The 25,972-nt window shown below is 43.0% G+C and overlaps 1 long non-coding RNA gene across 2 annotated transcripts; it reads right to left on the bottom strand.

The window, feature by feature from the left end:
• Positions 1–1,415: 1,415 nt before the first annotated feature.
• Positions 1,416–25,972, bottom strand: LOC108797089. Of its 2 annotated transcripts, XR_001941855.1 has the most exons (4): positions 25,961–25,972; positions 19,035–19,082; positions 5,523–5,642; positions 1,416–1,446 (listed from the first exon to the last, which is right to left on the bottom strand). It is a non-coding gene; the product is annotated as an uncharacterized LOC108797089 (long non-coding RNA). The 2 variants fall into 2 exon arrangements; XR_001941854.1 differs by lacking the exon at positions 25,961–25,972 and having other exon boundaries at positions 19,035–19,117.

Consider the following 25,972-nt stretch of genomic DNA (forward strand, 5'->3'; position numbering starts at 1 on the left):
ACTGGAATTTTTCAGTCCAGCAGCAGTCAGCTATGCCATCCAAAGTGTGTGGAAGATACACCTTCCCGAACAGCTACTGTGTAGACTCTGTAGAGGCTAGTTCAAACAGCATTGCAAAAATATTTACTGATGTCACCAAACAAAAAATATATAAATCACAGTGTAAAGCTTATCTTGTTTGAAGAAGAAAATTAAATAGAAAGGGCAATATAAATTCTAGTGAAAATATAGAAAAAAAATTTCCTCAGCAAAGCTGAAGAAAATGCATCAATCCTCATAGGACATTACTGTAAATTAAAAAAAAAAGGCATGTCTGGCTTGAGGTGGGGGTTTTATTGGGATGGCTTCACTTTTTTTGTTTGCCAGTATCCAAAATGTATTACCTAAATGTCTAAGAATGATCTTCTTGTGTCCTTTAATGGACAAGACAATGGGATTTTCATTAAGGGATACAGAAAGTCTTTCACCTTCGAGATATGACGTCATGGGGAGGTTCTGTGGTGTATTCTGTGTGATTCATTATTTAAGCTGAAGTTGCATACATGTTGTTGTTTGACGCATGTGACAATTGAATAAAAAGTGCACATCTTCTTGCACATATCGAGTGCTGGTGCCTTCTATTATGGATGATAATCTGTACTGTGACATAGGAAGGTTGGAGGTGAGAAACTGGGGAGGGGGCAGGGAGCAAAACTCTTTTTTGTAGCCCAGGAATACCAGCTTCCTGTACCCTAACATCTAAGATGCAAGCTGTCCATGTGTCTGCAAAGGTTGACAAATGGAAGTGGGGGGTGCACCTTCATGCAGAAGGCTCCTATACCTTAGAAGTAACAGCATTAGACTGTGACTCCTCAAGGTGAAGCTCATCAGTCAAAGGCTACTTACTAAGCAAGTCTGCAGACACAGGGCAAGTGCAGAGGCAATACCAGCTGCTCCGGACCTGAAAAGTGCCCCACAGCTAAGTAGAAGAGAGTCTGGAAAGCGCCCCACACTTTTACCCAATAACTGAAGCATGCTGATAGTCGGAGAAGTTATCCTGTGCTGGTTTACAGTTTTCTGTTTGCCAGTGCCCAATTTTTCTAACACCAAGGACGAAAAAGAAATAAGAGCAAGGTAGCAGCTGGCCAGAAAAAGTTAACTTTAAAGAAGTATTCAAATTACATTATTGTGCCTACAAAGTAAAATATCAGTCATTGTTTTTACCAAAATATCCAAAGATGTCACTTTTACCTCTGATTTTCCTGCTTGGATCTGTACGACTGCAGGATCAGTTAGACAGCTGGTGTCCGACACCCCTTTATCTGGAACACACTTGGTAGTAAAACCAGAGTCAGTGTTCTTGCTTTCTTCCACATCTGATGTACAGCTATTTGTTCCATCATCTTCTGAGCGGACATTCTTCTCTCCTTTACCAATAGACAATGACTGGAGGCGAGCTAAAAGAGGCTAAAATAAATAAAGACTTATTTCTATGGAAGTGCACATGTACATACATTTAAAATGCACACGTATGCCATTATTGGCATTCTGTAACCAGTCCTGACCATTTATACCACCATGGATTGAGTGCAATTTAAATCTGACAAACATGCAGGAATCAGACAATGAGTGTCCAATTAGTAAAATGTACTTAAACCCAAAAACAAAAATATAATATACAGCAGCTTTCCAGTCCTTAGATGTGGTGGCCTGGAGTGACAACATTCACCCACTGCACTGAACTTGTCACCCTAGGTTAGGAAGTATGATATGACTACAGACCATCTTCCCCTATCCTCATCTCTATAACAAAGGAGGAAGGTGTTCTGCAGTTCATAAAGCGAACCTGGGCAGGAAGACTGTTTGAGATAACTATGACGAGTCCACTAGACAGAGGATTTCTGATAGGAGCCCTGGTATTAATTGAGACATAAGGAATGCTTTCAGAATAGCTTGCAGAATGGACTGCCTTAACGTAATGCATGTTCATGTGCAAGCTAATGGAAGCTAATGGGCCCTAAGTGCAAGAACAACATACTACTTGTCTGAGGAGTATTTTTTGCCTTCTTTTTGATTTTCTCCTTTTGTTTTTTACTTATTAATCTGCTCTAGGTGTATTCCTTTATTAAACTTTTTTGCTAAATTACTTTTAAGACTGAACTATGCCTTCCTCCTAATTGGATCGGAATCGGTAAGTTGCCATTTTTGATCCCTGTAAAATTAAAATCCTGGGAAGGGAGCTCATTTTTCACAGCAGTGACAGCAGAGACAGATTCCACTTCATGGCTACATATACAGACACGTATGTGAGCTGCCGTTGCTGACCTACTGTACTTCTGATAAAGCTAGATGCTTGACTGTCTCTAGCATCATTCAATGACTTGGACCAAGCATGCAACAAGTGAGAATTGTACTTTACTTCACAGTATCTGTTGTGGTGCGGTAGCCCCACAAAAACACAAAACAACTGAGTCCACTATACTAGCATGATAGCCAGGCACCTAGCATTTTCATAACAAAAAAGTAGTAATGGCAGTTCACCAAATTCTCTAAGTACAGGTACCCTGTCAGCTAAATACTTAAGTATTAGTGGGAGATATTCAAATCATTTTCAACAGTTAGCTTTGGTGGCTAGTGTCATAAAGAGTCATTGCTCATCTGCAGCTGCTATTCAATTGTGCAATCCTTCCAAAATTAATACAACCATTGTTATGCAAGAAAGCCAGCGTCAAAACTAACTCAATACCCTATACATATAATTGTAAATGGTAACACTCCAAGTGTATCAGAATTGTGTAACAGACTATCTCCTGTAAACACAGACAGGCATCAGATTCTTCAGCAAGAAGAGTGACAGGATTTGTAGCGCTATTCAATTTCTTGGCCATCTTTGATTATATTAATGACAAAGGCCTCATCTATGAAGGCATGAGTATACAATGGTATACACTGTTCTCATAGATTCAGGAGTAATAGATAAGCTGGGAGTGTAGCAACTTTTTCATTTTCTTGTCAATGCATATTTCTGTAAATGCATTGACACAATGCATATCCTGGATGTGCATTTACATAATGTATATTGTGTTATAAGTGTAACATATATTTGGCTTTTATCTGTCAAGGCTACAGGAGACGCTGATCTTTTATAAATGCGAAGAGCAAACATACAATGTACATTCAGCTGTTTAGGACCAGGAAAGTAACATAAGACAATAATTATATTTTCCTAACTTGCATGGCATTGTAGGTGTATACAAATCACCAGATTTATGAAAAGAAGTTGGCAGCCTGGCCACATTCCACGAACACATGGCTTTGTCCGCAATACATTTTCCTACACCTACAATGTAATTAGCCCACATGCTTTTTACACTTGCCAAAATAAAAATTTTACAAAATCATTGTATTGTAACTGGACACCAAAGATACTAGCTCAACTATTCACTCCTATTAGCTTAGGAAGTCACACTTATTGGCTCCAATGCCCTACTCCACTGGACCTTCCCTGTGCAGCCTGCTCGGCACCACACAACCTCTTTCTCAAAATCTTTAACTGGGAAAAGGAAATATCAGGAAACCGAGATATTACTTACATAGTTGGAAGACATTTGCAGGGCATACTGTTTACAAATGTACAAGTTAAATCTTCTGAGCATGTAAATATATTTTTGGTGCAAAACAATCTCGGAATATAATGTATACATGCAGAGTGGCCATACACTTTACAACCCTTGCAAGACTTTTGTCTTGCGAGGGTTGTAAAGTAATTTAAAAAACGTACGATCTGCCCATCTTGGACAGGCAGATCGTACTGGAGATCATCGCAAGCCGGCCCCCTGAGGGGCGGGCATCCGATGACTGCAATGCTTAACGGGCAGTGTGCGCGCGCACACCCGCCCGTTCGGCAGTTCTCTCAATCATGCTAAAAACCAGCCAAAAATCGTACGATTCTCGGCTGGTTTTCCAACATGCTCGAAATACAAAAGTTTCAACTGTACCATACACTGCACGATCATATGATCGCAGGATTTCCCGCGATTCTCGTACGATAATCGTGCAGTGCATGGGCACCTTAAAGCTTAAGGGCTAGTTCACAGCAGCCCCAGTGCGTTCCGGCACGATTCTGTGCCAAAATGCACTGGATCGCATCACAGCCGGTTCCCTGTGTTCTGGATTCTGCATTGAAGTCAATGGTACCGCAGCCACACTCCCTGGCCACAGTTCGATCGCCTGCACCGGAACGCATGGCACATCAATGCCTGCGTTCTGGTTAGATGCGGTCAGAAAAAAATAGTGCATGCAGTTTTTTTTCTGATCTGATTTTTTTTTGTCTGTGATTCAGTGCATTCCAGCACCGAATCGTGCCGGAATGCACTGGGACTGGTGTGAACTAGCCCTGAAGGGTCCAGCTCATGGTAAACCTTGCAATGCATTAATAATAATGTATCCACTGCATTTATACATAAGCAAACTATCTGCTTTTCATTACAATTGTAATGGCCATTCCCTAAATAGTTTTACAAATTAGTAAAATGTTCATACAAATAAGTAAACTGCCCACCCGTAATGCCCAATAAACAATAAATGACAAGCAAGGCCATTAATCAACAGCAGAAAGAAAAAAAACACACATTTGCATTAGAAGGCCCCTGGGTTTCAGGACTCGGGTGGTATGTCAGGCACCCAGGGAAGACCATAATTACTATTACAGCTTTTATTAAATGGAAAGTTATCTTTCCATTAGTAAAAAAAGAGCAATAGTAATGAATTAAGTCTACAGGAGTGAGGCTTTTTTATGCTTCATTCTCTCCGTAAACGGACACCTTCCACAACCTGGTAATGTCTGTTTCACATGACTTATAGGCAGATGGGCTGAAACAGGCATGTCATGAAAGGGAACAACATCTCTCTCACCTTACCATTTTATTCTGTTTCTAACCATGCTTCCAAAGAAATCCTGCAGAATTTCCGTGTACCCAAATATTTCATGGTACACTTTTTTCCACCTGACATTTTGGAAGATCACAGGAGGAACTGATATAGGGCAGTACAAAAAGTCACAAGTCACCTGGACACAACTTGCCATAAAAAAGGACTTAGCCTGGGCAAAAGACAACATAAAAAAATGGTGTCCCCAGAAAAGCTGGCCATACACTGCATTAAATTATCTGCTGCAGACAATGTTTGGATATTCTGACTGTGGCACAAGTCGCAGTCAGAATACAATAGCCTGGCAGGGGATAGGGGATTTCCCCATGCACGCTGTTTGTTGGAATCAAGAGTTTTTTTTACTCGTTCCACCTGCAGGGCTGAACAAGAAAAACAAAAACTATGAAGTATATGGCCAGCTTAAGTATTTTCTTTATGGCAAGATTTACCTTACAAAATTATTATTACAGAGTGGCAGCGAATGCATGCTTTTTTGTTTCAGGATTACGAATGCACATGCTAGCATTCTACAAAACCCACAACAATAAAGAGCATTTGTGCTCATCTCTGGTACTGAACACACTGCAGGATTACATTGAAAAAGTAGAGATTACCTGCAGATCAGATATGTGTTGTTGAAGAAGACTGCACAGGAATGCAGGGCCCACATTTGGAAGGCACTGGATCTTATCCCAGTTAATAGTAAACCTCACTGCATCTTCAGGCTGTTGAAGCTGGGAAGAAAAACAGAAACAAGTTAATCTACATTTTAAATAGCTGAATTTACATACTCTACTTGCATGCCTTATATCAACCAGATGTCTGCATGGGGAGGGCTAAGCAGGTGTCAGAAAGTTAAACTATTTAAAGGCATTCAGCTAAAACATGCACCCAATCTCTTTCTTTTAAAAAAAATATTTCTATCCTAACAATAAAACACACATTTTAAACTATAAAATATTTAAGTTGCTGTATATGTTTTTGCTATATAGCTGTATATACTTGGAATGCATTGTTTTACTGACTTTGTGCAGCATCACATAATAGCATTGTATAAATCGGGGTGGACAAATAAATCCTGCGTTAGACTTACCGGTAACAGTATTTGAGAATTTTCCATGATGGCAACCTGAGAGATAATTGGCTCCTCCTTCTCCAGGTAACACAATTGAACAGAGTTAGAAAAACCCTCCCAACCCCTCCTCGTCCCTCAGTTGAGATAAAAGTAGACTACCTCCACCAATGCACGAAGGAAATTAGCTAACATTCACCGAAAATACCATTAAATATAAATTAGGGTGGAAAGTAGGCTTGCCCTCCTGGAAGACTATCAGAAATACCATTAAGTGTAACAAAGGATTTCTCCAATCATCTTCCAGGACGGCAACCTGAGAGAATTGGCAAGCACACCAACAAGCCTACCTTTTCAGGGTGGGACCATAGACTGTAATCATTTTCTGCCAAACACTAGGTCTTGCGGTGACAGAACTTCCACTCTGTAGTGTCTGGCAAAAGGTGTCCAGTCTTGATTATACAGCAGCTCTGCAGATCTGTTCCCCCGAAGCCCCAGTTCTCTCTGCACATGAAGTGGATAGAGACTTAGTAGAATGAGCCCTTACTGACTCATGTTTATCATTTAGAAGGTCAGAAAGTGCCTAGGTAATAGCTTGTCTTATCCAGCAGCTAGAGAGGCTCTGGAAGCGTGTAAGCCCTTTTTTCCAACGAAAAACAAAAAGATGACTGGATTTTCTGAAAATCCTGATAACTTCTAAATCACTTAGGAGACACCTTCTAACATCCAATGTATGGAACTCCTCTTCACTGAGACTTTGTGGATTGTCAGGGTAAAATGATCTCTCGAGACCTATGGAAAGAGGAAGATACCTTCGGCAAATACAAAGGATCTGGTCTAAGTATCACTCTGTCCAGAAGAATAACTAAATAAGGATCTTTAATAGGGAATGCCTGCAAATACCCCACTATTCTAGCTGATGTAGTAGCTAGAAAAAAAGTATCTTTAAAAAGGTGCGGAGGGCCACACCTTCATCAACACCCTTGAAGGAAATCCAAAACCACCCGAACCAAAGGAGAAACAATGTTCCTACATAAAACACTTTACTTATAAATCCTTCTAGTGAGCACATTCCTACAGGAAAGGAGAGGGTCTACCACTCTGTCTGAAGAACCTCTCTTATTTAACAACCTCCTTTCAAGAACCAGGCTGTCAACCAAACAAATTTTGGATTTGGATCTAGCACTGGTCCTTGAAAAAGAAGATCCCCCTATACAGAAGTTCCCAAGGAGGGAGAATAGAATATCTCTGAAGATCCGAGAACCAGGTTCTCTTCGGCCATCAAGGAGCTATAAGAATGATAAAGCATCGGGCTTGGCTCAATTTTTGTAAAATCTGAGGGATCGAGCACAGAGGAGGAAAAGGTGTCCTAGGTTGAACACCCAATCCTGGGCTTGGGCATCTGTGCTTGATGATCCCCATCCTCTTCCTCTTGAAAAGAAAATCGCTTACTTTCCGGTTCTCGTTGCTTGCAAATAAGTCTATTTCCGATTGGTCCCATTTGTCGACTATCATATAAAAAACATCTTGATGTAGTTTTCATGCGTTGTGATGAATAGGTTCCTGGCTCAGGAAGTCTGCTTGTACATTGTACTGCCCTCTTATGTCCACAGCTGAGATAGACTGGACATTCCCCTCTGCCCAGAGAAGAATGTTCTGAGCCACTACCAATAGGCCTGGGGATCTGGTGTCACCCTGATGATTCAAAATGAGTCACTGGAGTTGTCTGAAAAAAAAAAATCAGAATCTCCTGTCCTACTAGCATGGAGTGAAAAGCAATCAATGCCCCCCGTGATGATGCCACACTTAGATCTTGTGATCAAGGCCCTTGAGCCTTCAATACCTGGGCATGAGCCCCCCAGCCCCAAGAACTCACATCCGTAGTGACCCTGACTGGGTTGATCTGATAGAACATCCTGACTCTTTGCAGCCTTTCTGGCACTGTCCACCAAATAAGAGAGTGGCGGATATCTGTTAGCAACTAAACTCTGAAATCCATGGTCTCCTTCCTCCTGTCCCACTGAGACAACAGGAAAATCTGCAATGGCCTTGCATGAAGTTGAGCCCAATCTAGAGCTGGGATAGCCGATGTCATTACCTCCAACAATCTAATGATTTCTCTTGAAGTTATGGCCTGTTTTGACAGATCTAAAAATCTTGCAAACTTCTCCTCTGTAAGAAACATTTTTTAAACCACCGAATCTAACCGATAGTCCAAGAAAACTATGGATTGAGCAGAAATAAGGTGGGACTTTTCTACCTTTAAAATCTTCATTAAATGGCCAGCTCCTTCTATGGGTCCGGAATCTACTGACCTGTTTATTTTGTTCTGGTAGTGGATGAAACAAATATTTTCTTGCAAAATCTCTTGCCCCACTTCGATGATCTGGCTAGGACTTTATCCAAACCAGACCCAAAAACCAACTTTTTTCAAACGGTAACCCTCAAAGTCTAGACTTTGAAGACACATCCCCCTCCCAGTATTTTAACCAACTGGCGCGTCTGGCAGAGTTCAGAAGAGCCACGTGACCTAGCAAGGCACTACCCGATTCTGCTGAAGCATCAGCCAAATAGGCCACTGCCTTACCCACTACTGATAAAGTAGTTTGCTAAAATTTGCTCTATGGGAGCACCCGGGGAGAGGGGTCGAGAAACCCTGTCCAACCATAAATCCATGTTTCTACCCACACAGTTGGCAGCAACAGCTGATGCCATAGATGCTGCATTAGCACCCAGGCCTTACGCAAAAAAACTTCCCCTTCCAGTCTACATGATCTTCAAGATTACCAGCATCCTCAAATGAGAGATCAGACTTCTTTGAAAGCTGAGCCAGTGGAGCATCTAATTTTGGACACTTGAAATATATATCATCATTTTCTGTGGCAAAGGGAAACTTTATTTTCCAGGATCTAAAAGATAGGAACTTCTGCTCTGGCTCCTTCCATTCCCCAGAAACTGAGAGGGTTATTCACAAAAGGGTGCATGGAGAAGGCAGGAGAAAGGAACAATCTAGGACAAAATGTTGAAACTGGAAAGTGAGCTGAATTAGAGACTTTTTCCAAATCGGCTATTTTGTCCTAGATCGTTCCCTTCTCCTGCCTTCTCCAAACTCTTCACCCTTTTGTGAATAACCCTCTCTAATTGACAGATGAATAGGAAAAACTCTTACCTTGCGGTTTCAACAAACCCCTATATACTCTATCCTGAACTGAAACAGCTCACTGTAAATCTGGAAACTGTTCAGTGGCATAAATTGCCTGTAACAAATAATCAATTTCCTCCAATGTGAATAGATGTCTAGAGAGACAAGATTCCATATCTTCCTCTATGGTTTCCCCCTCTTCACAGAGAACTATCCGACACAGAATCTTTGTCTGATACGGCCTTATCCAATACCTCAGTAATAGGCCTTACTTTAGCCTGTCCTGAACCCGAAGGTCCTGTCATAACTGGAACAGCAGAGGATGATGGTAACAACTCGGAAACGGCCCTTCTAAAAGACTGAACTGTAGCTACCTTCTCAATCTTCATACTTTCCAATATGCCCTTAATAAGATTAGAGGATTCACTAGAAATTAACTTGTTAAGGCAGAGATCGCAAAGAGGCTTTTGGTAACCGGAAGGCAGCTTGATATTACAGCTACCACAAAGCTTTTTAATCTGTCTTGAGGCTGGAGCTGTCGGTGGAACAGGCGGCATAGATGCCGATTTTTCAGCACAAGAAGGGTCCAACAGGGAAGCCCAAAACAAGATCATCTATTACCATATCAAATATCCCTGTAACGCAATCCTCCACCGTAACATCAGATTAGCCACTTACCAGGCCCTTGGTTTAAAATGCCAAACTTGCTTGTCTGCTGTCCTTCTCCATGCAGGCAGCCGCGATGATCCCAACACTGTCCTTGGCTCTCTTAGATTGCTGTCCACCTCGTCAGCAGCAAGCAGAGCAGCGCGCAGCGGAAGTGACCTCAGCGTCGGGAGCAGAAATGACGCAGCATGCCCAGAACAAGGCTCGAGGCGCACGGCTCCACCCCCAGCCAGATTCTGCGCCCAAACCACGGCCGAACAACCACCGGGTGGCTGCAGAACAGCAGTACCAGAGTCACTCAGTCACAGGATCAAGCCGGGCCACAGACAGGGCAAAAATGCCAGGACTTTAGGAGTCAGCCGGTCCAGAGGGTGAAAGGTGAGCTCCTGGAATAGGTAAGGGGAACCCTCTGTAGTAGCAGCAGGGCCGCAGGGAGTAATCCATTAGCAGAGCTGCACAGAGGGGGACCCGCGGCCTTCACAACAGCCAGCCGTTCAGGAAAAATAACAAATTTGATGTGCCTGGTGGTAGGAAATACATTCGAAAACTGAGGGTCGAGGGGGATGGGAGGGATTTTTAAAATCTGTTCAATTGTGTTTCCTATAGAAGGAGGAGCCAATCATCTCTCAGCTTGCCGTCCTGGAAGATGAATGGAGAAATATGGAATTCAGGAGCAAATCTGTTCAATCCCAGAACCATGAGGATTTTGTTTTAGGAACCAGCTCAATTGACAACAACTAGAGAAAATCTCAAAAGCTAGGAGGCAGCTGTGACTGTTAAGGAGCATTGGTTACCAGGCTCCTGGTATTTGTCCACCCCTGGTATAAATCAACAAATACATATTTAAACCAAACCATTCTCATTCATATACAAGCACACTAATGTAAATTATATAAAACTAATCTCTATCCCTATCCCCGCCCACCTTTTATTTAAAGCACTTTTTCTCCGTAGCCTTAACAGATATCTCTAAGCACTCATATTTGTAAAGCTTTATTTCAATATGTAGTTGGTTCACAGCTCCATCACTGCGAATGCATAATCTGCAACTCTCCTCTGAACTGTAATAAAATGCTCTTGCAAGCTCTTGTGACCCCTATTTCATATGTTTGAAACATTACATAGAATACTAGTCCCCCTGAAACGTAACAACTAACAGTTCTTTGTTAGATTATAAAAAGTACTAAAACTGAAAAATATTTTTTTAAATGTTTATAACTACATTAGGTTTTGTAGATATTGTATTGTTTACATTTAAATTGACTGCAGAACAGGACTGAGAACAAGCAGTAAGGCATCATCTCAGTGATGAGAGCAATACATTTTGAGATCTTTCCCTAAGCTTCGAAACCTGTCACCACAGAGTAAACATTGTATTTTATACATTGCAACTGCAGGCTAACAATGAAAAACAAGGACAGCATCTGTTCTGCGTACCCATTTAACTAAACGGAAGAGGTGGCATTTTCACAAATGGGCTGCTACAAAAGGTCAATATAGCAATATAACTCATCTTTTAGAGGTATGTTATTAGGTCACTAATACAGGGTCACTTTAATTGCCAGAAAACAAAACAGGAGATCTGTGCTGCACTGTGCTTATGTAATCACTAGAGATCAGAAATTACCAGGAGCAGACAACCCCTGAATGGGATTGCTACAGTGTAGAGAACTTCTGTCTCCAGACCAAAACAAGTAACAAGGTATACAAGATAAACCTGCATGTGCATTTCTTTCCACAATTTCTTACCCTTCCAGGACTCCATAGGCAACTTCTATTGTTCAGCCTATATGGGGACAGACTGATGGACATGTTCTATTTTTTTAAAGTGCATTAACATACAATGTACCATCCAAGCCTTGAGCTCTGTAACCCTTTGGCTGGGTTCCCACCTGGGCGTATTTTATATATGCCTGTTTTAAGCGCGTTTTTTTTCTTGCGGTTTACGAGCGTATTACCTAGCGTTTTTCACACTTGCAAACGCGCGTTGTTTGATTGACTACGGAGGCGTCCAATGAAAAAGACTCCGTCTTTATGGAGGCATCCAATGAAAAAGACTTCCCGAGAAGCACCATTTCCTTTTCCTGTTTCTTTGTTTAACAGAGGAGAGTGTGTTGTTTGCAGTCTGTTAACATGGATCTCTACAAACGACGACAAACTGCAGCAATAGTTGCAGCAGTGTATATAATGCGTTTGAGGAGAAGGAGACTGAGCAGGCGAAGGTTCTGGGTCCAGCCTGTCATGGTGAACCGACAACAACGAGGGCAGTTCTGGGCCATGTGCACGAAACCCTTCGTGCACATGAGGAGAAATTCTTTGCGTACACTTGCATGTCCATAAACAGGTTCGTACATGTACAATGCTTATTGTTGTTTTGCCCCATATAAAATAGTAGCTGTGACGGACCGCCTGGTACCCCGACTGGGTACCTCCGCCAAAGAGCGTCTCCTGCCCGCCAAACCCCACTCTCAGCCAGCAGATCGCAGTAACCAGCCCCTAACTCCCAATCACGAGGCAAAACTCATGTTGAAGGTTCAACGTAGAAAGAGCAACTCCTTTATTAAACAAAGGGCATTCACTTTTGAGACACTGGGAGGGCTACAATCAGGAACCTCAAATCGTCCCGGATCCACTCTGCTTCTGGGAGGTTCAACACTCGATCTCGGACCTCCAGAATGTCTTCCAGCCGCCACTCCTGGTCACTCCCAAAGTCCGGGTCCTCGGACAGCTTTCCGTATAGCAGCCCCAAGCTGCCGTAGCTGAAACCTTCCGTCGGGCTGCCATCTGCTGTCTCAGGGTACACTTGGGTTGCGATGTTAAATACAAAGCTTGTATATTTTTCTGATTACATGGCCCATATGCTCTGTTATACCACCAGTTCATTGCTTAATTGCTAGTAGTGTTAACCCTCACCTTTTATGTTGTACAGTTTTGATGAGCTACTGGGGTTGATGTCCATCCATTTGGAACGGCAGGACACATTTATGAGAGACAGCATTGCACCAGTGGAAAGACTGATCATCACTTTGCGGTAAGTTCACTAACGTCACTCCACACATAATTCTAGAGCAATCAAACATTTTAACCAAGAAGCATCAAATGAGTTATATGTCATGTATACAAACTGTACTGTGTAATGCTCTGTGCGATGTGCTGTGACTGTATGTATAATGCTCTGTGCCACGTGCGTTGTGCTGGTGCAGGTTGTGCCCTGTGTGTGTTTGTGTTATGCAGGGTGAGATATGGCATGTGTGACCCTCCTACATATGTGTACCACAACCATTGATATTTAACTCCTTACAAAAAAATAAAACCTTTTCAAACTGTAACAAAACAGACACACAAACTTCATAGTTATAGTAATAAAATATTATAATTTAGATAACTTAAGACGACAAGTGCAGTAAAAACAACGTCATATAAAACAGCAGCCAATGGGGAAGGCATTTTTCCTCCTCAACCTGGTTAAACACACCTGATTTGAAGGAAAACATGAAAAAGGTGCCTAGAGTCACAGATAGAACTACGCAACTAGTATTTACAAATTTTGATAAAGGGGGAGCGGAAAGTGAGGCTTGTCCATTTCCTCCCTCATTCCACGTGTGGAAAAGCCAACTGGCATTTGGTTGGTGGAGGTGATGCTATGTGCCAGGCTGGTGGAGGGGTATACATATGGTAAATGTGGGCGTGGGTGCCATGTTTCTGGGTGCTGTTGATAGTGCATGGGTGTTTGTGAAGTGTGTGTGTGTGTGTGTATGGGTTTGGCATGTTGAGGTGGATGTGGCATTGATGGGGCTGGTACAGGGGCAGTAGCTTGTTGTGAGGAGCCATCAGAGGGAATGAAGGAGTCAATGCATTTCGTTAGAGCATCACATAGTTCTGTCCGTCGACCAATAGGCACCTTTTTAATTTTATCCTCCAAGCTGAGCAGAAAAAAGGCCTCACATGACAGCTTGGGGACGGGATGAGACGTGGCCTTAAGGACATCTATGAGCCTGTCCTCGTCTCATTCAGGCCTCTGCCTACGGGACCTGCAAATGTTTCGCCCTCGGACAGGTGCCAGGGCTGGTTGGGCAGGCGGTGTTGATGTTGGTGGTGGTGTGGGATTTGGTGGCGGCGGACTCTGTGTTCCTGTGGAGGGGCAGGGCTCAGTCGCCTGTGTGCCAGTGTCCTCCTCCTCGTCCTCTTCCTGCCTCAGAGTAGGCTCCCAGCTATTGTCGGTGCTGTCATTAGGAAAGAATACATTAGTATGTGCAATATATTATTCTCTATATGTTATGTAAAACAATATCCATGACCCTCCTAAACATTGTAATTGACGTGACTTACATACGCATTTCCACACATAGTATTAAAAAGGAAAGCTGCTCAGCATGAATGTATCTTGAGGGCGCATTGGCAGCCGCTCCACTGCGGTGTTCCCTCTCCTTGCGTCTGTGTCTTATGAAGGCATCCTTCAAACTCTTCCACTTATTTTTTAGGATAGTGACTGTTGAAACAAAATTTAAAGATGAACTAATTAAATGTTGCTTTCATTTTTCATATCTTAGGTATTTAGCAACTCGACAGTCAATGGTCAGTCTGCACTATGCCTTCATGATCGGCAAATCAACATCATCAAAGAAACATGCTGTGCCATATGGGATGTCCTTCGTGATGTTGTGACGTCAAAACCAAACAAAGAGGAGTGGTTGAATATAGGGGACATTTTTGAGAAAACATGCAATTTTCCAAACTGTGTGGGAGCGCTAGACGGAAAGCATATCCATGTGATCAAACCGAGGGAGTGGCAGTCAGTTTTTTAATTATAAAAAAAATTTCAGTTGTACTTTTTGCCATAGCTGATGCCAACTTCTGCTTCAGGTACATTGATGTCGGATCATATGGAAGCAGCTCTGACTCGGCGGTATGCGCCCATTCGGACTTTGGACAAATGCTGCGTCAAAATGATCTGGACCTTCCGGGGAACACCACGCTGCCTGGCACCGGTGATGCTGCTATGCCTTTCGTCTTTGTAGGAGACGAGGCATTTGCTCTGGGTGAGCATCTTTTGAGGCCCTACTCAAGCCGTGGACTGAGTCTTTAATTATAGACTTACCTGAGCATGCAGGGTGGTGGAGTGTGCATTTGGCATACTTTCAAATAAATGGAGCTTTCTGCACTCTCCACTGAACCTCAAATTGGAGAACGCCATCTCTGCGGTGAAGACAGCTTGTGCCCTTCACAATTTTGTACGCCAGAGAGATGGATTCCTATTTGAGGATTCATTGGTGCATTCCATGGAGAGTACAAATTGGAGCGGCAGCCGTGGTACCACACATGGAGCCACCATTAGGGACCAGTTTGCTGCCTATTTTATGTCACCGGAGGGGGAGGTGTCATGGCAATTGCAAGCAATAAAATCCTGGATTATTAAAAATACTTGTATTCTCTGTGTTCAGTGTTTTATTAGAAGTGTATTTTTTTTATGAATAAAGTTTATTTGGATATAACTAACTACTGACCCTTCCTTTTTTTCATTTTCACAATTTGCTCGTTGGAATGCAGCGCATACCCATTCTGACAACACACACATTGTTAGCTGCTGATGGCATCTGGATTGTGCGTTCAGATTGCTCATTACATATGGGTGTAGTGTATACCCCTACTTTACAATTAATATATATATGTAGTTGTTATGAGGTCAACCAGTAGTTCTCAAATCAGAAACATTAGGCAAAATTCAAGGTTGTTCATCAACTCATGTGGAACTACAAATCACAGAATACACACCAAGTCAGGGTTTATGAACCTGCGGCATTCGATTGCTGTGTATATAGTCAGACACAACATACAATTGGCAGACATGTACACACGTAGATGTATACAATGAAACAAATAACCTTACGTATGGTAACACATGAACACTGCACACATGTCTCTTACCTTTTGCTTCTTTCACATTTTTACTCCAACTCTCCCAATCAGGCCATAACTTCTGTGCAATGTCTGCCCATGCCCGCTACCTGGTTCGCCGGTTCTTGTATCCAGCATCCTGCAGGTTATAGATGCAAGGCTTTTCATGCACCAGGCGTATGAATGCTTCTGTGTCGATCAGGCCACACACTGCAGATTCCTCCATCATGCTGCTGCTTCTAGGTCGCCCAAAAGTGTGCCGGTTGCCATGTGCGGAACGCGCGTTTTTGATGACGAAAACACGCAAACGCCCATTTCAGCGTGTTCACGTTAAAGTCTATGGCCGCAAACGCGCTGAAATACGCACCAAGGAAGCTCCTGTACTTTTTCCGGCGTAGGGCGTATTTCAGTGCGTCACTACGTGCTGTTATACGCCCAGGTGGGAACCATGCACATAACAAATAATGGGATTTCACTGTGAGTGTTTTACAGCGCGTTGATCAGCGCTGTAAAACGTCCAGGTGTGAACCAGGCCTAAGTCAGTTAAGCACATCAAGTTTACAAACAATTCTCAGATTTTCCAGCACAGTACAGACAAGGTTTATTATGGTAAACATACATTCCCAGTCCTCTTCTTAAAGTGGTAATTTACTTTTGAATGAAAAAAAATACCGTTTTTTCCATTATCATAGCATGGGTACCTGTATCTTTTAATAGTGCAAAGTTTCAAATATGGACAAACTCCCCGTTTTCCCCAATCTGTATATCTGAATGTAAGCCAAAAAAGAAGAAGAAAAGATGGGGCTTTAAAAGTGTCTACTAACTAATGCCAGGGAGTATGGTTCAACATAATGTCAAAAAATTATATATCTGAATGACCATCTGATCCATAGTGTGGCTCAGCCATCATTATTTATTTTTTTTGAAAAGGTGGCATTTACCTTTAATGTTATCTAACTCCAAGACATAGAAATTAAAAAAAAAAAAACTCTGGGGTAAGTGTTATTCCCTATAGTTCTCTTTAGGGTCATGGGAGGACATATACTAACTTCCTTCCATGGCCCAAAGCTCAGTGTATTGCGGGCAACTGAGAGCGCAGCAGCCAGGACGGATCTTGACAATACAGTCTGGATCCACCCAGCTGCCTGAATGACAGCCGGCTCTGCCTATCTATCTTATTTTTTTTGGCTGCTCATTATTTGTTCTCCTAAAACCCATGTCACACTAGCGATCCTGTTTCTGGTGGCAAATTGAAAGCAACAGGTTGTCTAAAAGGAGCAGAGAAAGCACTCACCTGCTGCTACAGCTTCACTCCCTTGATGAATAATCCAGTAAGATTTTGCTCTGTTGCCGCTTCTTTGGCTTCAGCTTTGCAGCCATCAAGGAACAATGCCATAGGAGCAGGAGAGTCCTCTCTTTGGTGATCCTCTTGCTAGTGATTTTGAGCTAGCAAATAAATTGCTAGTGTGACGTGGCCCTAAGCCAGCCTTTATGGCCATTCTAAACACTTGGCTACAAGCCGATGTCTATAGCTAGCTTCAGACATGGCATTCTTTCAAGCTCTTAATAAATACATTTAATGTAATTCTAAAGCAAAACCTTTTCCTTTTTAGGTATAGTAGGGAAGCTTTACAACCCATGTCAAGTTTATTTGTGTCTGGGGAGATGCAATCTATTTGTTCTGTTAACCATTGTTAAAAATAAATAAAATTGGAAAACATTTTAAACCCTGGGATAGTCAGTGGGTTAGGATTCTTCAAACAGGGCACTTGTTCTGGTGTCAACTGTCTAAGAGGGATTTACTTCACTTTGGAGAGATTTTCTCTGCCCTCCTTTTGTGTCTCTGGGACAGGAAATGAGTGAAAAATCTCAGTAACTGGACACTGACAGGAAAAAAACAAAAACCTGACAGTGTTTTAACCACTCCAAATTAAGAAAAAGAAAATCAAAAACAGTTTTTGCCTTTAACTTATATGTCAGGCGGGAAACTGACAACTTTCTGTCAAGTTTTTATTGAAATCTGTGCCCCCATTGAGGAGATTCACCCCTTTATTTGTACTGGTGACCAGTATAACCAAGAAAGAAAGTCAAGGGAATTCAGAGCAGGCAGGTGATTGGCTGCCGGCTGTGTTTGAAGATTTTCCGATCTGTTCCTCAGTTGATCAAGGGATGCCAGCCGAAAGGGTGCTGACAGCTGCACCCACTGTCGGAGTTTCGGACGGTTCCTCAAGGGCCAGCCAAAATTCCCACAGTGTATGGCCACCATAAGACTAGAATTCCCCTCACTTTGAGAGTCTTACTCTAACTTCCTGTTGCATCCCTGGGACAAGTGAAGGGAAATCTCCCCAATGGTACACAGACAGCTTAAAATATACTGCGAGGGGTATTAACCCTTCCTTGCTGTAGCCAAATATAAAGAAAATGTTGTCTATAAATACACTTTAAAGCATAACTAAAACTATGGGAAAAAATGCAATATATTGCAGCTTACCAGTCCTTAGATATGGTGGTTGCATTCGTTTTCATTTATCAGGCTAAGAACATTTTCAGCAAGTACAGAAATTACATGTTCATCTTGTCAGAAATACAATATGCTTGTCACAGCCTGTAAGATAAACTGGAAGCAAATACAATCTCATCTTTTTTTTTGTGTAAATTTCTAATCCCATCATCCACCATGTAATGGAGATTAACCAGTTGACATCCGCGGTGTTAAACCCCCTTCCCATCCAGGCCATTTTTCAGTATTCAGCGCTGCGGTAAGACTGCGGCGTCTCAGTATACCGCAAGCTGTAGCTAGCATTATACTGAGCTTAGGGTGACGGGAGGACGCTAGTTTGTGTCCTCCCGTTACCCTAAGGAGAACTATGGGGAAAAGCCCTAACCCAATAGTTCTCCTTTAATAAAAGGTAGACATGTTCCAAGTCCAGCCTGAGTGACAACTATGGCTATGACTATAGATACAGTGGAGGAATGAGAGTAGCTACCCAGGGACAGGAAGTGTGTTACTGGAAGGATCTCTAGGTGACAAAGAAAGGGAAAAGACCTGAAAGAAGGAATGGTAAACTATAAATATAGTCCGGTTTGGGGTTTACATACCCAACATAGAAAACAAAAAGATATCAGCCTTAGAATATATCAGTGACACCACACACAAAACGCTGAGCACGTTCACACGCTTCATTTTCTGAATTAAGAAAAAACCCAATATCGTATAAGCCATGTCATATGAAGCATAGGTGATCGTCCACGTCTGATTTCCATACTGCAGCCGGACGTGCAGCCTGCCACCGTACAGACGAGGGATCTGCTCTGATAGAACAAGGCCGGCCTTTCTGTGCAGGAGCTTACCTTCTCCGTACAGCCGTGTAAAGCCTCTAGAATCCCCCGCAGCGCCTCCTCAAAACGCGGCTCGCTCGCCGCCGCCGCCGCTCGCTCCACCTTAGCTGCCATTATTCCGTAAGAGGCTTCTGCCCAGCTTCACACACGACTAGGCCACGGGCTACCAGAAACCATAGCAACGGTAGAACGCGACCGGCGCACGCTTGGTGACGTCAAAGACGCAGTGATTGGCTGCCTGATCTAAGAACAGCCGCTGAGAGCTAGGGTAGATTGCGGGCTGATCTGTCATCAGGTGTTGCTTGGTACAGTCAGTGGAGTTTTTCCCGGTAAGGGGTAAAGGTGCTGCAGTCAATGTGACTGAAATAAACAGTACAGTGAAGTGCATTTATAATACTAGTATCGAATCCCTTGCAGCCAGATTCCCCTGCTTTGCAGAGCTACAAGTGTCAATAGACTATGCAGTGTTTTCTCCCCAACACAGCAGTGTGCGGCAGGGAGGCGAAGGTATCCGACACACCTTGAAATGTCAGATGCTGAGGTGTCTACTGGCTCTTATGCCATTTCAAGAAAGTGAATATGGGCTGCCAGGGAATCGGTCACAGCAAGTATTATAGTTTAAAGTGACATTAAAGTCAGCCCTTCCCCCCCGCCCGCTGCTTTAAGGACTTATCTTTAGTGATGCCTCTTGATCAGAACATCTTCATGCCAGTCACTTTCAGCAGTCCCTCCAGCGCTGGTGCCGATCTCTGATCCAGCGCAGACTTCAGTGTCTTCCTTTCCCACGAAGACTGTCTGGCGTGCACGCTCACAGCTGTGTGCATTGACTTGCACTGTAGATCTCCTCCTCTCCCTGCCGGTGATCTCCACTGCGCATGCACCCGCACACATCCTCCTGCATGGCCGCTTGTGAATCTGGATTCTACAGCCGGGAGCGAGACACAGGTAAGTTTTTATATATTTGGTAACTTTTTTTATTTTTTTAAATATTTTTGCATATACCTACTGCTTGCTAGCAGAAGGTATATGTAAAATAAGTAGAGCTGCAACAACTAATCGATTAAATCGATGATGAGAATAGTTGGCAACTATTCCCATCATCGATTCGTTGATTTTCGATTAGTTGCTGGCAGCAGAGGTAAGAGGGGGGAGCAGATGGGGATTTCAGAGTCACTGGCCGCAGTCTCTTCTCCCTGTCTAAGACCTGTCCCTTACCTGTCTAAGACCCTTTCACAGACCGCTGTAGAGGGGAGAAGAGACTGCGGCCAGTGACTCTGAAATCCCCCGCTGAACCCCCCCCTTGTACCTCTGCTGCTGCTGCTCCTCTGTCCTTCCGTCCGTTAAGACAGGTCACAGTGTTACAAGGGTCCGCTCCTTTTCCACTTGATTAACCTGCTTCCTTTTGGTTATATATCTCAAAGTGTCAGCTGTCCATGCTCCTTATTTGTCTAATAATGCACTCCCCAGACGTACCCAGAAGTTTTTCGCTCTTAATCAAAGAAGGGAAGGTCCGTTTTGTGTGCAGTCAAGATTTACGGCTTCTCTCCTCACTTCCCCTTTGAACACACAGAACGGACCTTCCCTTCTTTGATTAAGACCGAAAACTTCTGGGTACGTCTGGTGAGCGCATTATTAAACGTATAAGGAGCACGGACAGCTGACACTTTGAGATATATAACCAAAAGGAAACCGTTTAATCAAGTGGAAAAGGAGCGGACACTTGTAACAATAACCAGCCTGCTATTGGATATTTTAAATTGCAATAGCCAATAGTAGGCTGGCTATTGCACCCGCCCACTGCCTGCTATTAATCAGCAGAGAAGGACCTGATGGCCTCAGCAGCTGAATCCAGTGAAGTGGAAAGTTGACACTAGGGGTCTAAAAGACCACTAATGTCACCTTAAAAAGAACCTGTCACCTCCAATGTGCCATCACATAGGGGGCTTGTTAGCCCCCCCATGTGATAGCAATTAGGTAAAACAACAACAAAAAATGTAAAAAATCCCCCAACCCTGCAAACGCGCGTATACTAACAGAAACACAAGTCAGTTGCACCCACATAGAAAAACGATGATTGCCCTACATATGTCAGGTATCGCCACATATTTTACTTTAAAATATTTTTTTTTTTAAATCCAAGTAATCGATTAATCGAAGTTAATAATCGGCTAACTAATCGATTATGAAAATAATCGTTAGCTGCAGCCCTAATACAATCTCCATATCACACTGAAAACTAGATGGGAAAATAAAGCTCTGTTTTACTTCTTGTATTTTTTTTTACAATAAGGATATAAGATAGGATAGGATAAACTAGCGTTCTGCTTGACATTAATGACAAAGCCTTTAAATGCATGCAAGGAGCACAGCCTACCTTCTCAGGACTTTAGAATTTCTTCTAAGCATGGCATTGCTTGGGGTGGGAGCTCATTTTGTTAATCTGTTTGTAAGAGAAAGATTCCAAATCAAATCCACTGAAGGCTCTCCACCAGGGGCTGACTGGCAACTTTTAGCCCAGGGGGCAACTCCACTGTCTTGCACATACAGCCGGATGTGTCAAAGTTTCAATGTCAGATGCCAAGAAGTCCCTCGCAGCTACCAATAAAATTTGACTTGGAAGTCTGTGATTACATACACAAAGACAAAATGAAACAGCCGAGATTTCGGAAAGTTGGCTGCCCACATCACATGTATGGTGCTTTCTGGATTCGAGATGTTTTTAATACCAGAAGCAGTTCTGTGACTTTTTCCACTGTTTACAGCAAACATTTCCATTTTCTTTGCCAATATTTGCAGAAATTGCTTATAAATATTAACTATTCCACAACAACAACAATAATAATAATAACTTAGTGGTGCATAATTAGTAAACAAAAACTCTGCTCCAGTCATTCTAACAAGACCCAGTTATACCCCCATTAGGTACTGCCATACTGCCTCTTGCACAGCTAGGTGAAACCAAACTGTCAGTCACAGCCAGCACATCTGACCCTCCTGTCTCCCAGCCCTATAGGAGTCTATGGTGTTCTACCATGCATGCGTAGGAAGCAGGACCCGGACCCGGACCCAGCATTTGGTGACAGTGATGCTAATTTCCAGTGATCCCATCAGCAATCAGAAATCTCCCATTGCTAATAACGTGTTCTCTGGATATGTCAGTGGCCAAAGGGAGAGTTTCAATAGTACAGTAAACTCCCCATTATCTGGCATTCAAGCAACCTGCAAAAAAAAATCAAGGACATAATAAGCACACTAAATAAATGTCGGTTGCTTGGTGCACACTAATTAATTTTGTTAGCAACTCAATTTATTTACTTGCTAACAAAATTCTTTGTTTACATCTTGCTTCCGGCTGGCGGCTAGATTCCGCGGACAGCAGGAGAATGTAAACAATGGGGAGCAATAGCCAGCCTGCTATTGGCTATTCAAATTGCAATAGCCAATAGCAGGCTGGCTATTGTACCCGCCCACTAAGCAAAGGAGCAGAATTCACTTAATCTCTCAGCTCCACTCCTCTGCTCAGTGGTCTAGGTTTCAATAGTCAGCCTGCCATTGGCTATTTCAAACTGCAATAGCCGATAGCAGGCTGGCTATTGCACCCACCTACTAAGCAGAGGAGGAGACCTGAGAGAGAGCTTTCTCTCTCAGGTCCCCTCCTCTGCTCAGTGGGAGGGGTTCTAAAAGCCAGCCTGCCATTGCAATTTGAAATAGCCAATAGCAGCCTGTCTATTGCTCCCGACTGCTTACATTCACCTGTCTGCTGCAGAAGCTAGCTGGCAGGTAAATGTTGCCACGGGGGAGGGGGAGGGGCACCGCGGGGGGCTGCTTGAGAGTTATTATTGACTCTCAAGCAACAAAAAACTACAGTTATCTGGCACCAACCGATCCCCATAGGTGCCGGATAACTGGGAGTTTGCTGTATTAAATTCTCATACTTTTTTTTCAATGATGAATCTAGATCAAACAAATATTCATTGCCCACCAAAGTATTTCATTACATTTTTGCCAAAGCACTTACAGTCACCATGTTTGAGAACAGCTGGCTCCAACTCTCTCAGCTACACTTCTTGTCCAGTACCGGATAATAAGGGACAGCACAGTCTCCAGCAGATGTCCATCTACTATCTTGGAGCAGAAAGAAGGAAGAGCAGGAAACAGGGAAATTGCTTGCCTTGCAGTACCTGTGCATTTGTGGAGACACACACAGCTTTCTAGCACACACAAGGGTGGCTCCATAGGATCCTGCAAGGGAAAGGAGCCCCTAAAACAGAATATCAAGGCCAGTATTCAGGGGACCATCTGAATCTGAAGGAAACTAAAACTTGTAAACATCAAGGAGCAGCATCCACTGTAAGTGATTAAAACAGCATTTGAAATATCTTTAAAACATTTTAACGTTAATATCACTTTAAAAAAAGATGATGGATTAGCTGTTAATGTTTGACATGAAATCAAACATACATTGCATGCAGGAATCAACACTGTTCAGCCTCATGGCACAGAGAAAAAAGGAGCATGAAGCTGAACAGCTGAAGGAGTGGCTCATGATGTGCATGCTTGGGGAATGGAATGGTTCCCTTTAATTACATTTCTAAATAAATATGTATAACTTTTTTATAGCTAAAGATTTTTTTTTTATAACTATAGCTTAAAAAGACGTTATGGCACTTCGTATTCTGCAACCATGACCATCTAATGGCTTCAGTGCTTTTTGAGACACTGACCCAGAACAAAAATTAAGTTCAAGTGTTCTGACATTAATCTGATCTGCATGCTTGTTCAATTGCAATGATCCAGATTGTACTAAAACTGGGGACAGCCGGATAACTGATGTTTTAAAGGTGCCCACACACCAATCGTACGATAATCGCGGGAAATACAGCAATCGTACGATTATCGTAAGGTGTGTGGGAGCCGTGCGACCTCTGCTACTGTAAGGTCGCACGACTTTTATCTTAGGAACATGTTCGAAAACCCGCCGAGAATCGTACGATTTTCAGCGGGTGTGTAGCATGTTCGTAAGATAAAAGCCAGACGGGCCGGTGTGCGCACTGCCCGTTCAGCATTGCGGTCATCGGAAGCCCGCCCCTCAGCGGGGCGGGCTTGCGGTCATCGCAAGTACGATCTGCCTGTCCAAGATAGGCAGATCGTACGTTTTTTAAATTACCTTACAACCATCGCAAGACAAAAGTCTTGCGATGGTTGTAAGGTGTGTGCCCAGCATAAAGGTGGCCATACACTTTACAACCATCGCAAGACCTTAGTCTTGCGATGGTTGTAAAGTACTTAAAAAAACGTACGATCTGCCCATCTTGGACAGGCAGATTGTACTTGCGATCATCGCAAGCCCGCCCCCTTGAGGGGCGGGGTTGCGATGACTGCAATGAGGGGCGGGCTTGCAAGGATGGCAAACGGGCAGTGTGCGCGTGCGCACACCGGCCCGTTCGTCAGTTGTCGAACCAGCAGGCCACGCACTCGCCGAGAATCGTACGATTCCCGGCGGGTTTTCCAGCCTGCTTGTTCGATGGAAGACGTGCGACCGTACAGTAGAAACGGTCGCACGCCTTCCATACACTGTACGATTCTCGTACGATCGCGGGATTTCCCGCGAGAATCGTACAGTGTATGGGCATCTTTAGAAGGAGTTTAGGATTGACATAAGATTTACCTTTTTTTCATCACACCCCCGCTGACCAGATCAGCAAGACTTAATTCCCTTGCTGACAAGGGACAAATCTACAGCCTTTGGGCCAGAAATACCGTAAAAACTAGTGAGTGGTTTCTTTGACCTCTCACGCAACCCTATTACTAGTGGCAACTTGCTGGTGTGTCATAAACCTAATGATGGTGTGGTATATTTTATAATTTAGGTAATTATATATAGTTGTCTTTTTTCATCCTAGAAAAATATGGACCTTTTTCATTATAAAGAGTACCAATCAAAACTTGTAATTACATACAGTATATCTCAATGAAGAGATTATACTTTACTCTTACTCTTATCATATTACAAGTGGTTGAGTCAGCGTAGGCTGTTAGTTGACCCGTTCAGATAGTTGTATTATGCCAATGCGCGGCTAAATGTGGTATCCTGCATGCAACCTTGACATGCAGCAAAGCCCGCACTATAGTGCGGTTTGTTGCGGTGACATTCAGTTTAAGTGGCACCCCAATGCACTGCACAGTAGTAGGCCAATGGGCAATGCAATGCACCACAATGAAGATGGCGTGCATTGGTCTGCTCTAGTGTGCCATGGGAGCCTCAGTATCGCAGAGCCATTTAGAGTCACAATCCGAACACAAATGTCAAATTTGCATTAGGTTGAAGCATGATCATGTCACCCCCGCATCCCTCAATGCAATCTCTTCATGAGAGGTGTGAACATTATATGGAGAGGGTGTGCATGAACTCATTATCTAGTAATGCTAATTTATAGAAGAATTTATGGTAATGGCATCAAATTAAGATACATTTTACAGTTTTGATTTTAATTTGTGTGAATATTGAATTCAATCTATTTTCTTACATTTCAAATTGAATTGAAACCAGTGGAAGACCATTTTTAATGGCCATTTTTTGACCTTTAGTGAGCTGCTGGACTGTCACCCAAATGGCATGGGAAGCCCTCCTCTGTGTGTTCTAGAGCTGCAGCTAACGATTATTTTCAAAATCGATTAGTTAGCCGATTACTAAGTTCGATTAATCGGTTACTCGGATAAAAAATAAAATAAATGTTAAAAAATGGCTCCAGTGATGGGACTACTAGTTTGTATTGAGATTGCAGTCCATCACAGGATCAAGCTTGGAGCGGTGAAAGTAAAAAAAAAAGAATGGCATCGGCTATAGAGGACTCCAAAACCCAGCAATAGTACATTATACAGCACAATTTAGAATACCACCAGCTATAGAGGAATACAACAAATCCCAGCAATAGTACATTATAGCTGGC

This window comes from Nanorana parkeri, unplaced genomic scaffold (assembly GCF_000935625.1).
Source record: "Nanorana parkeri isolate BGI_ZX_2015 unplaced genomic scaffold, ASM93562v1 scaffold1224, whole genome shotgun sequence".
Classification (NCBI taxonomy): domain Eukaryota; kingdom Metazoa; phylum Chordata; class Amphibia; order Anura; family Dicroglossidae; genus Nanorana; species Nanorana parkeri.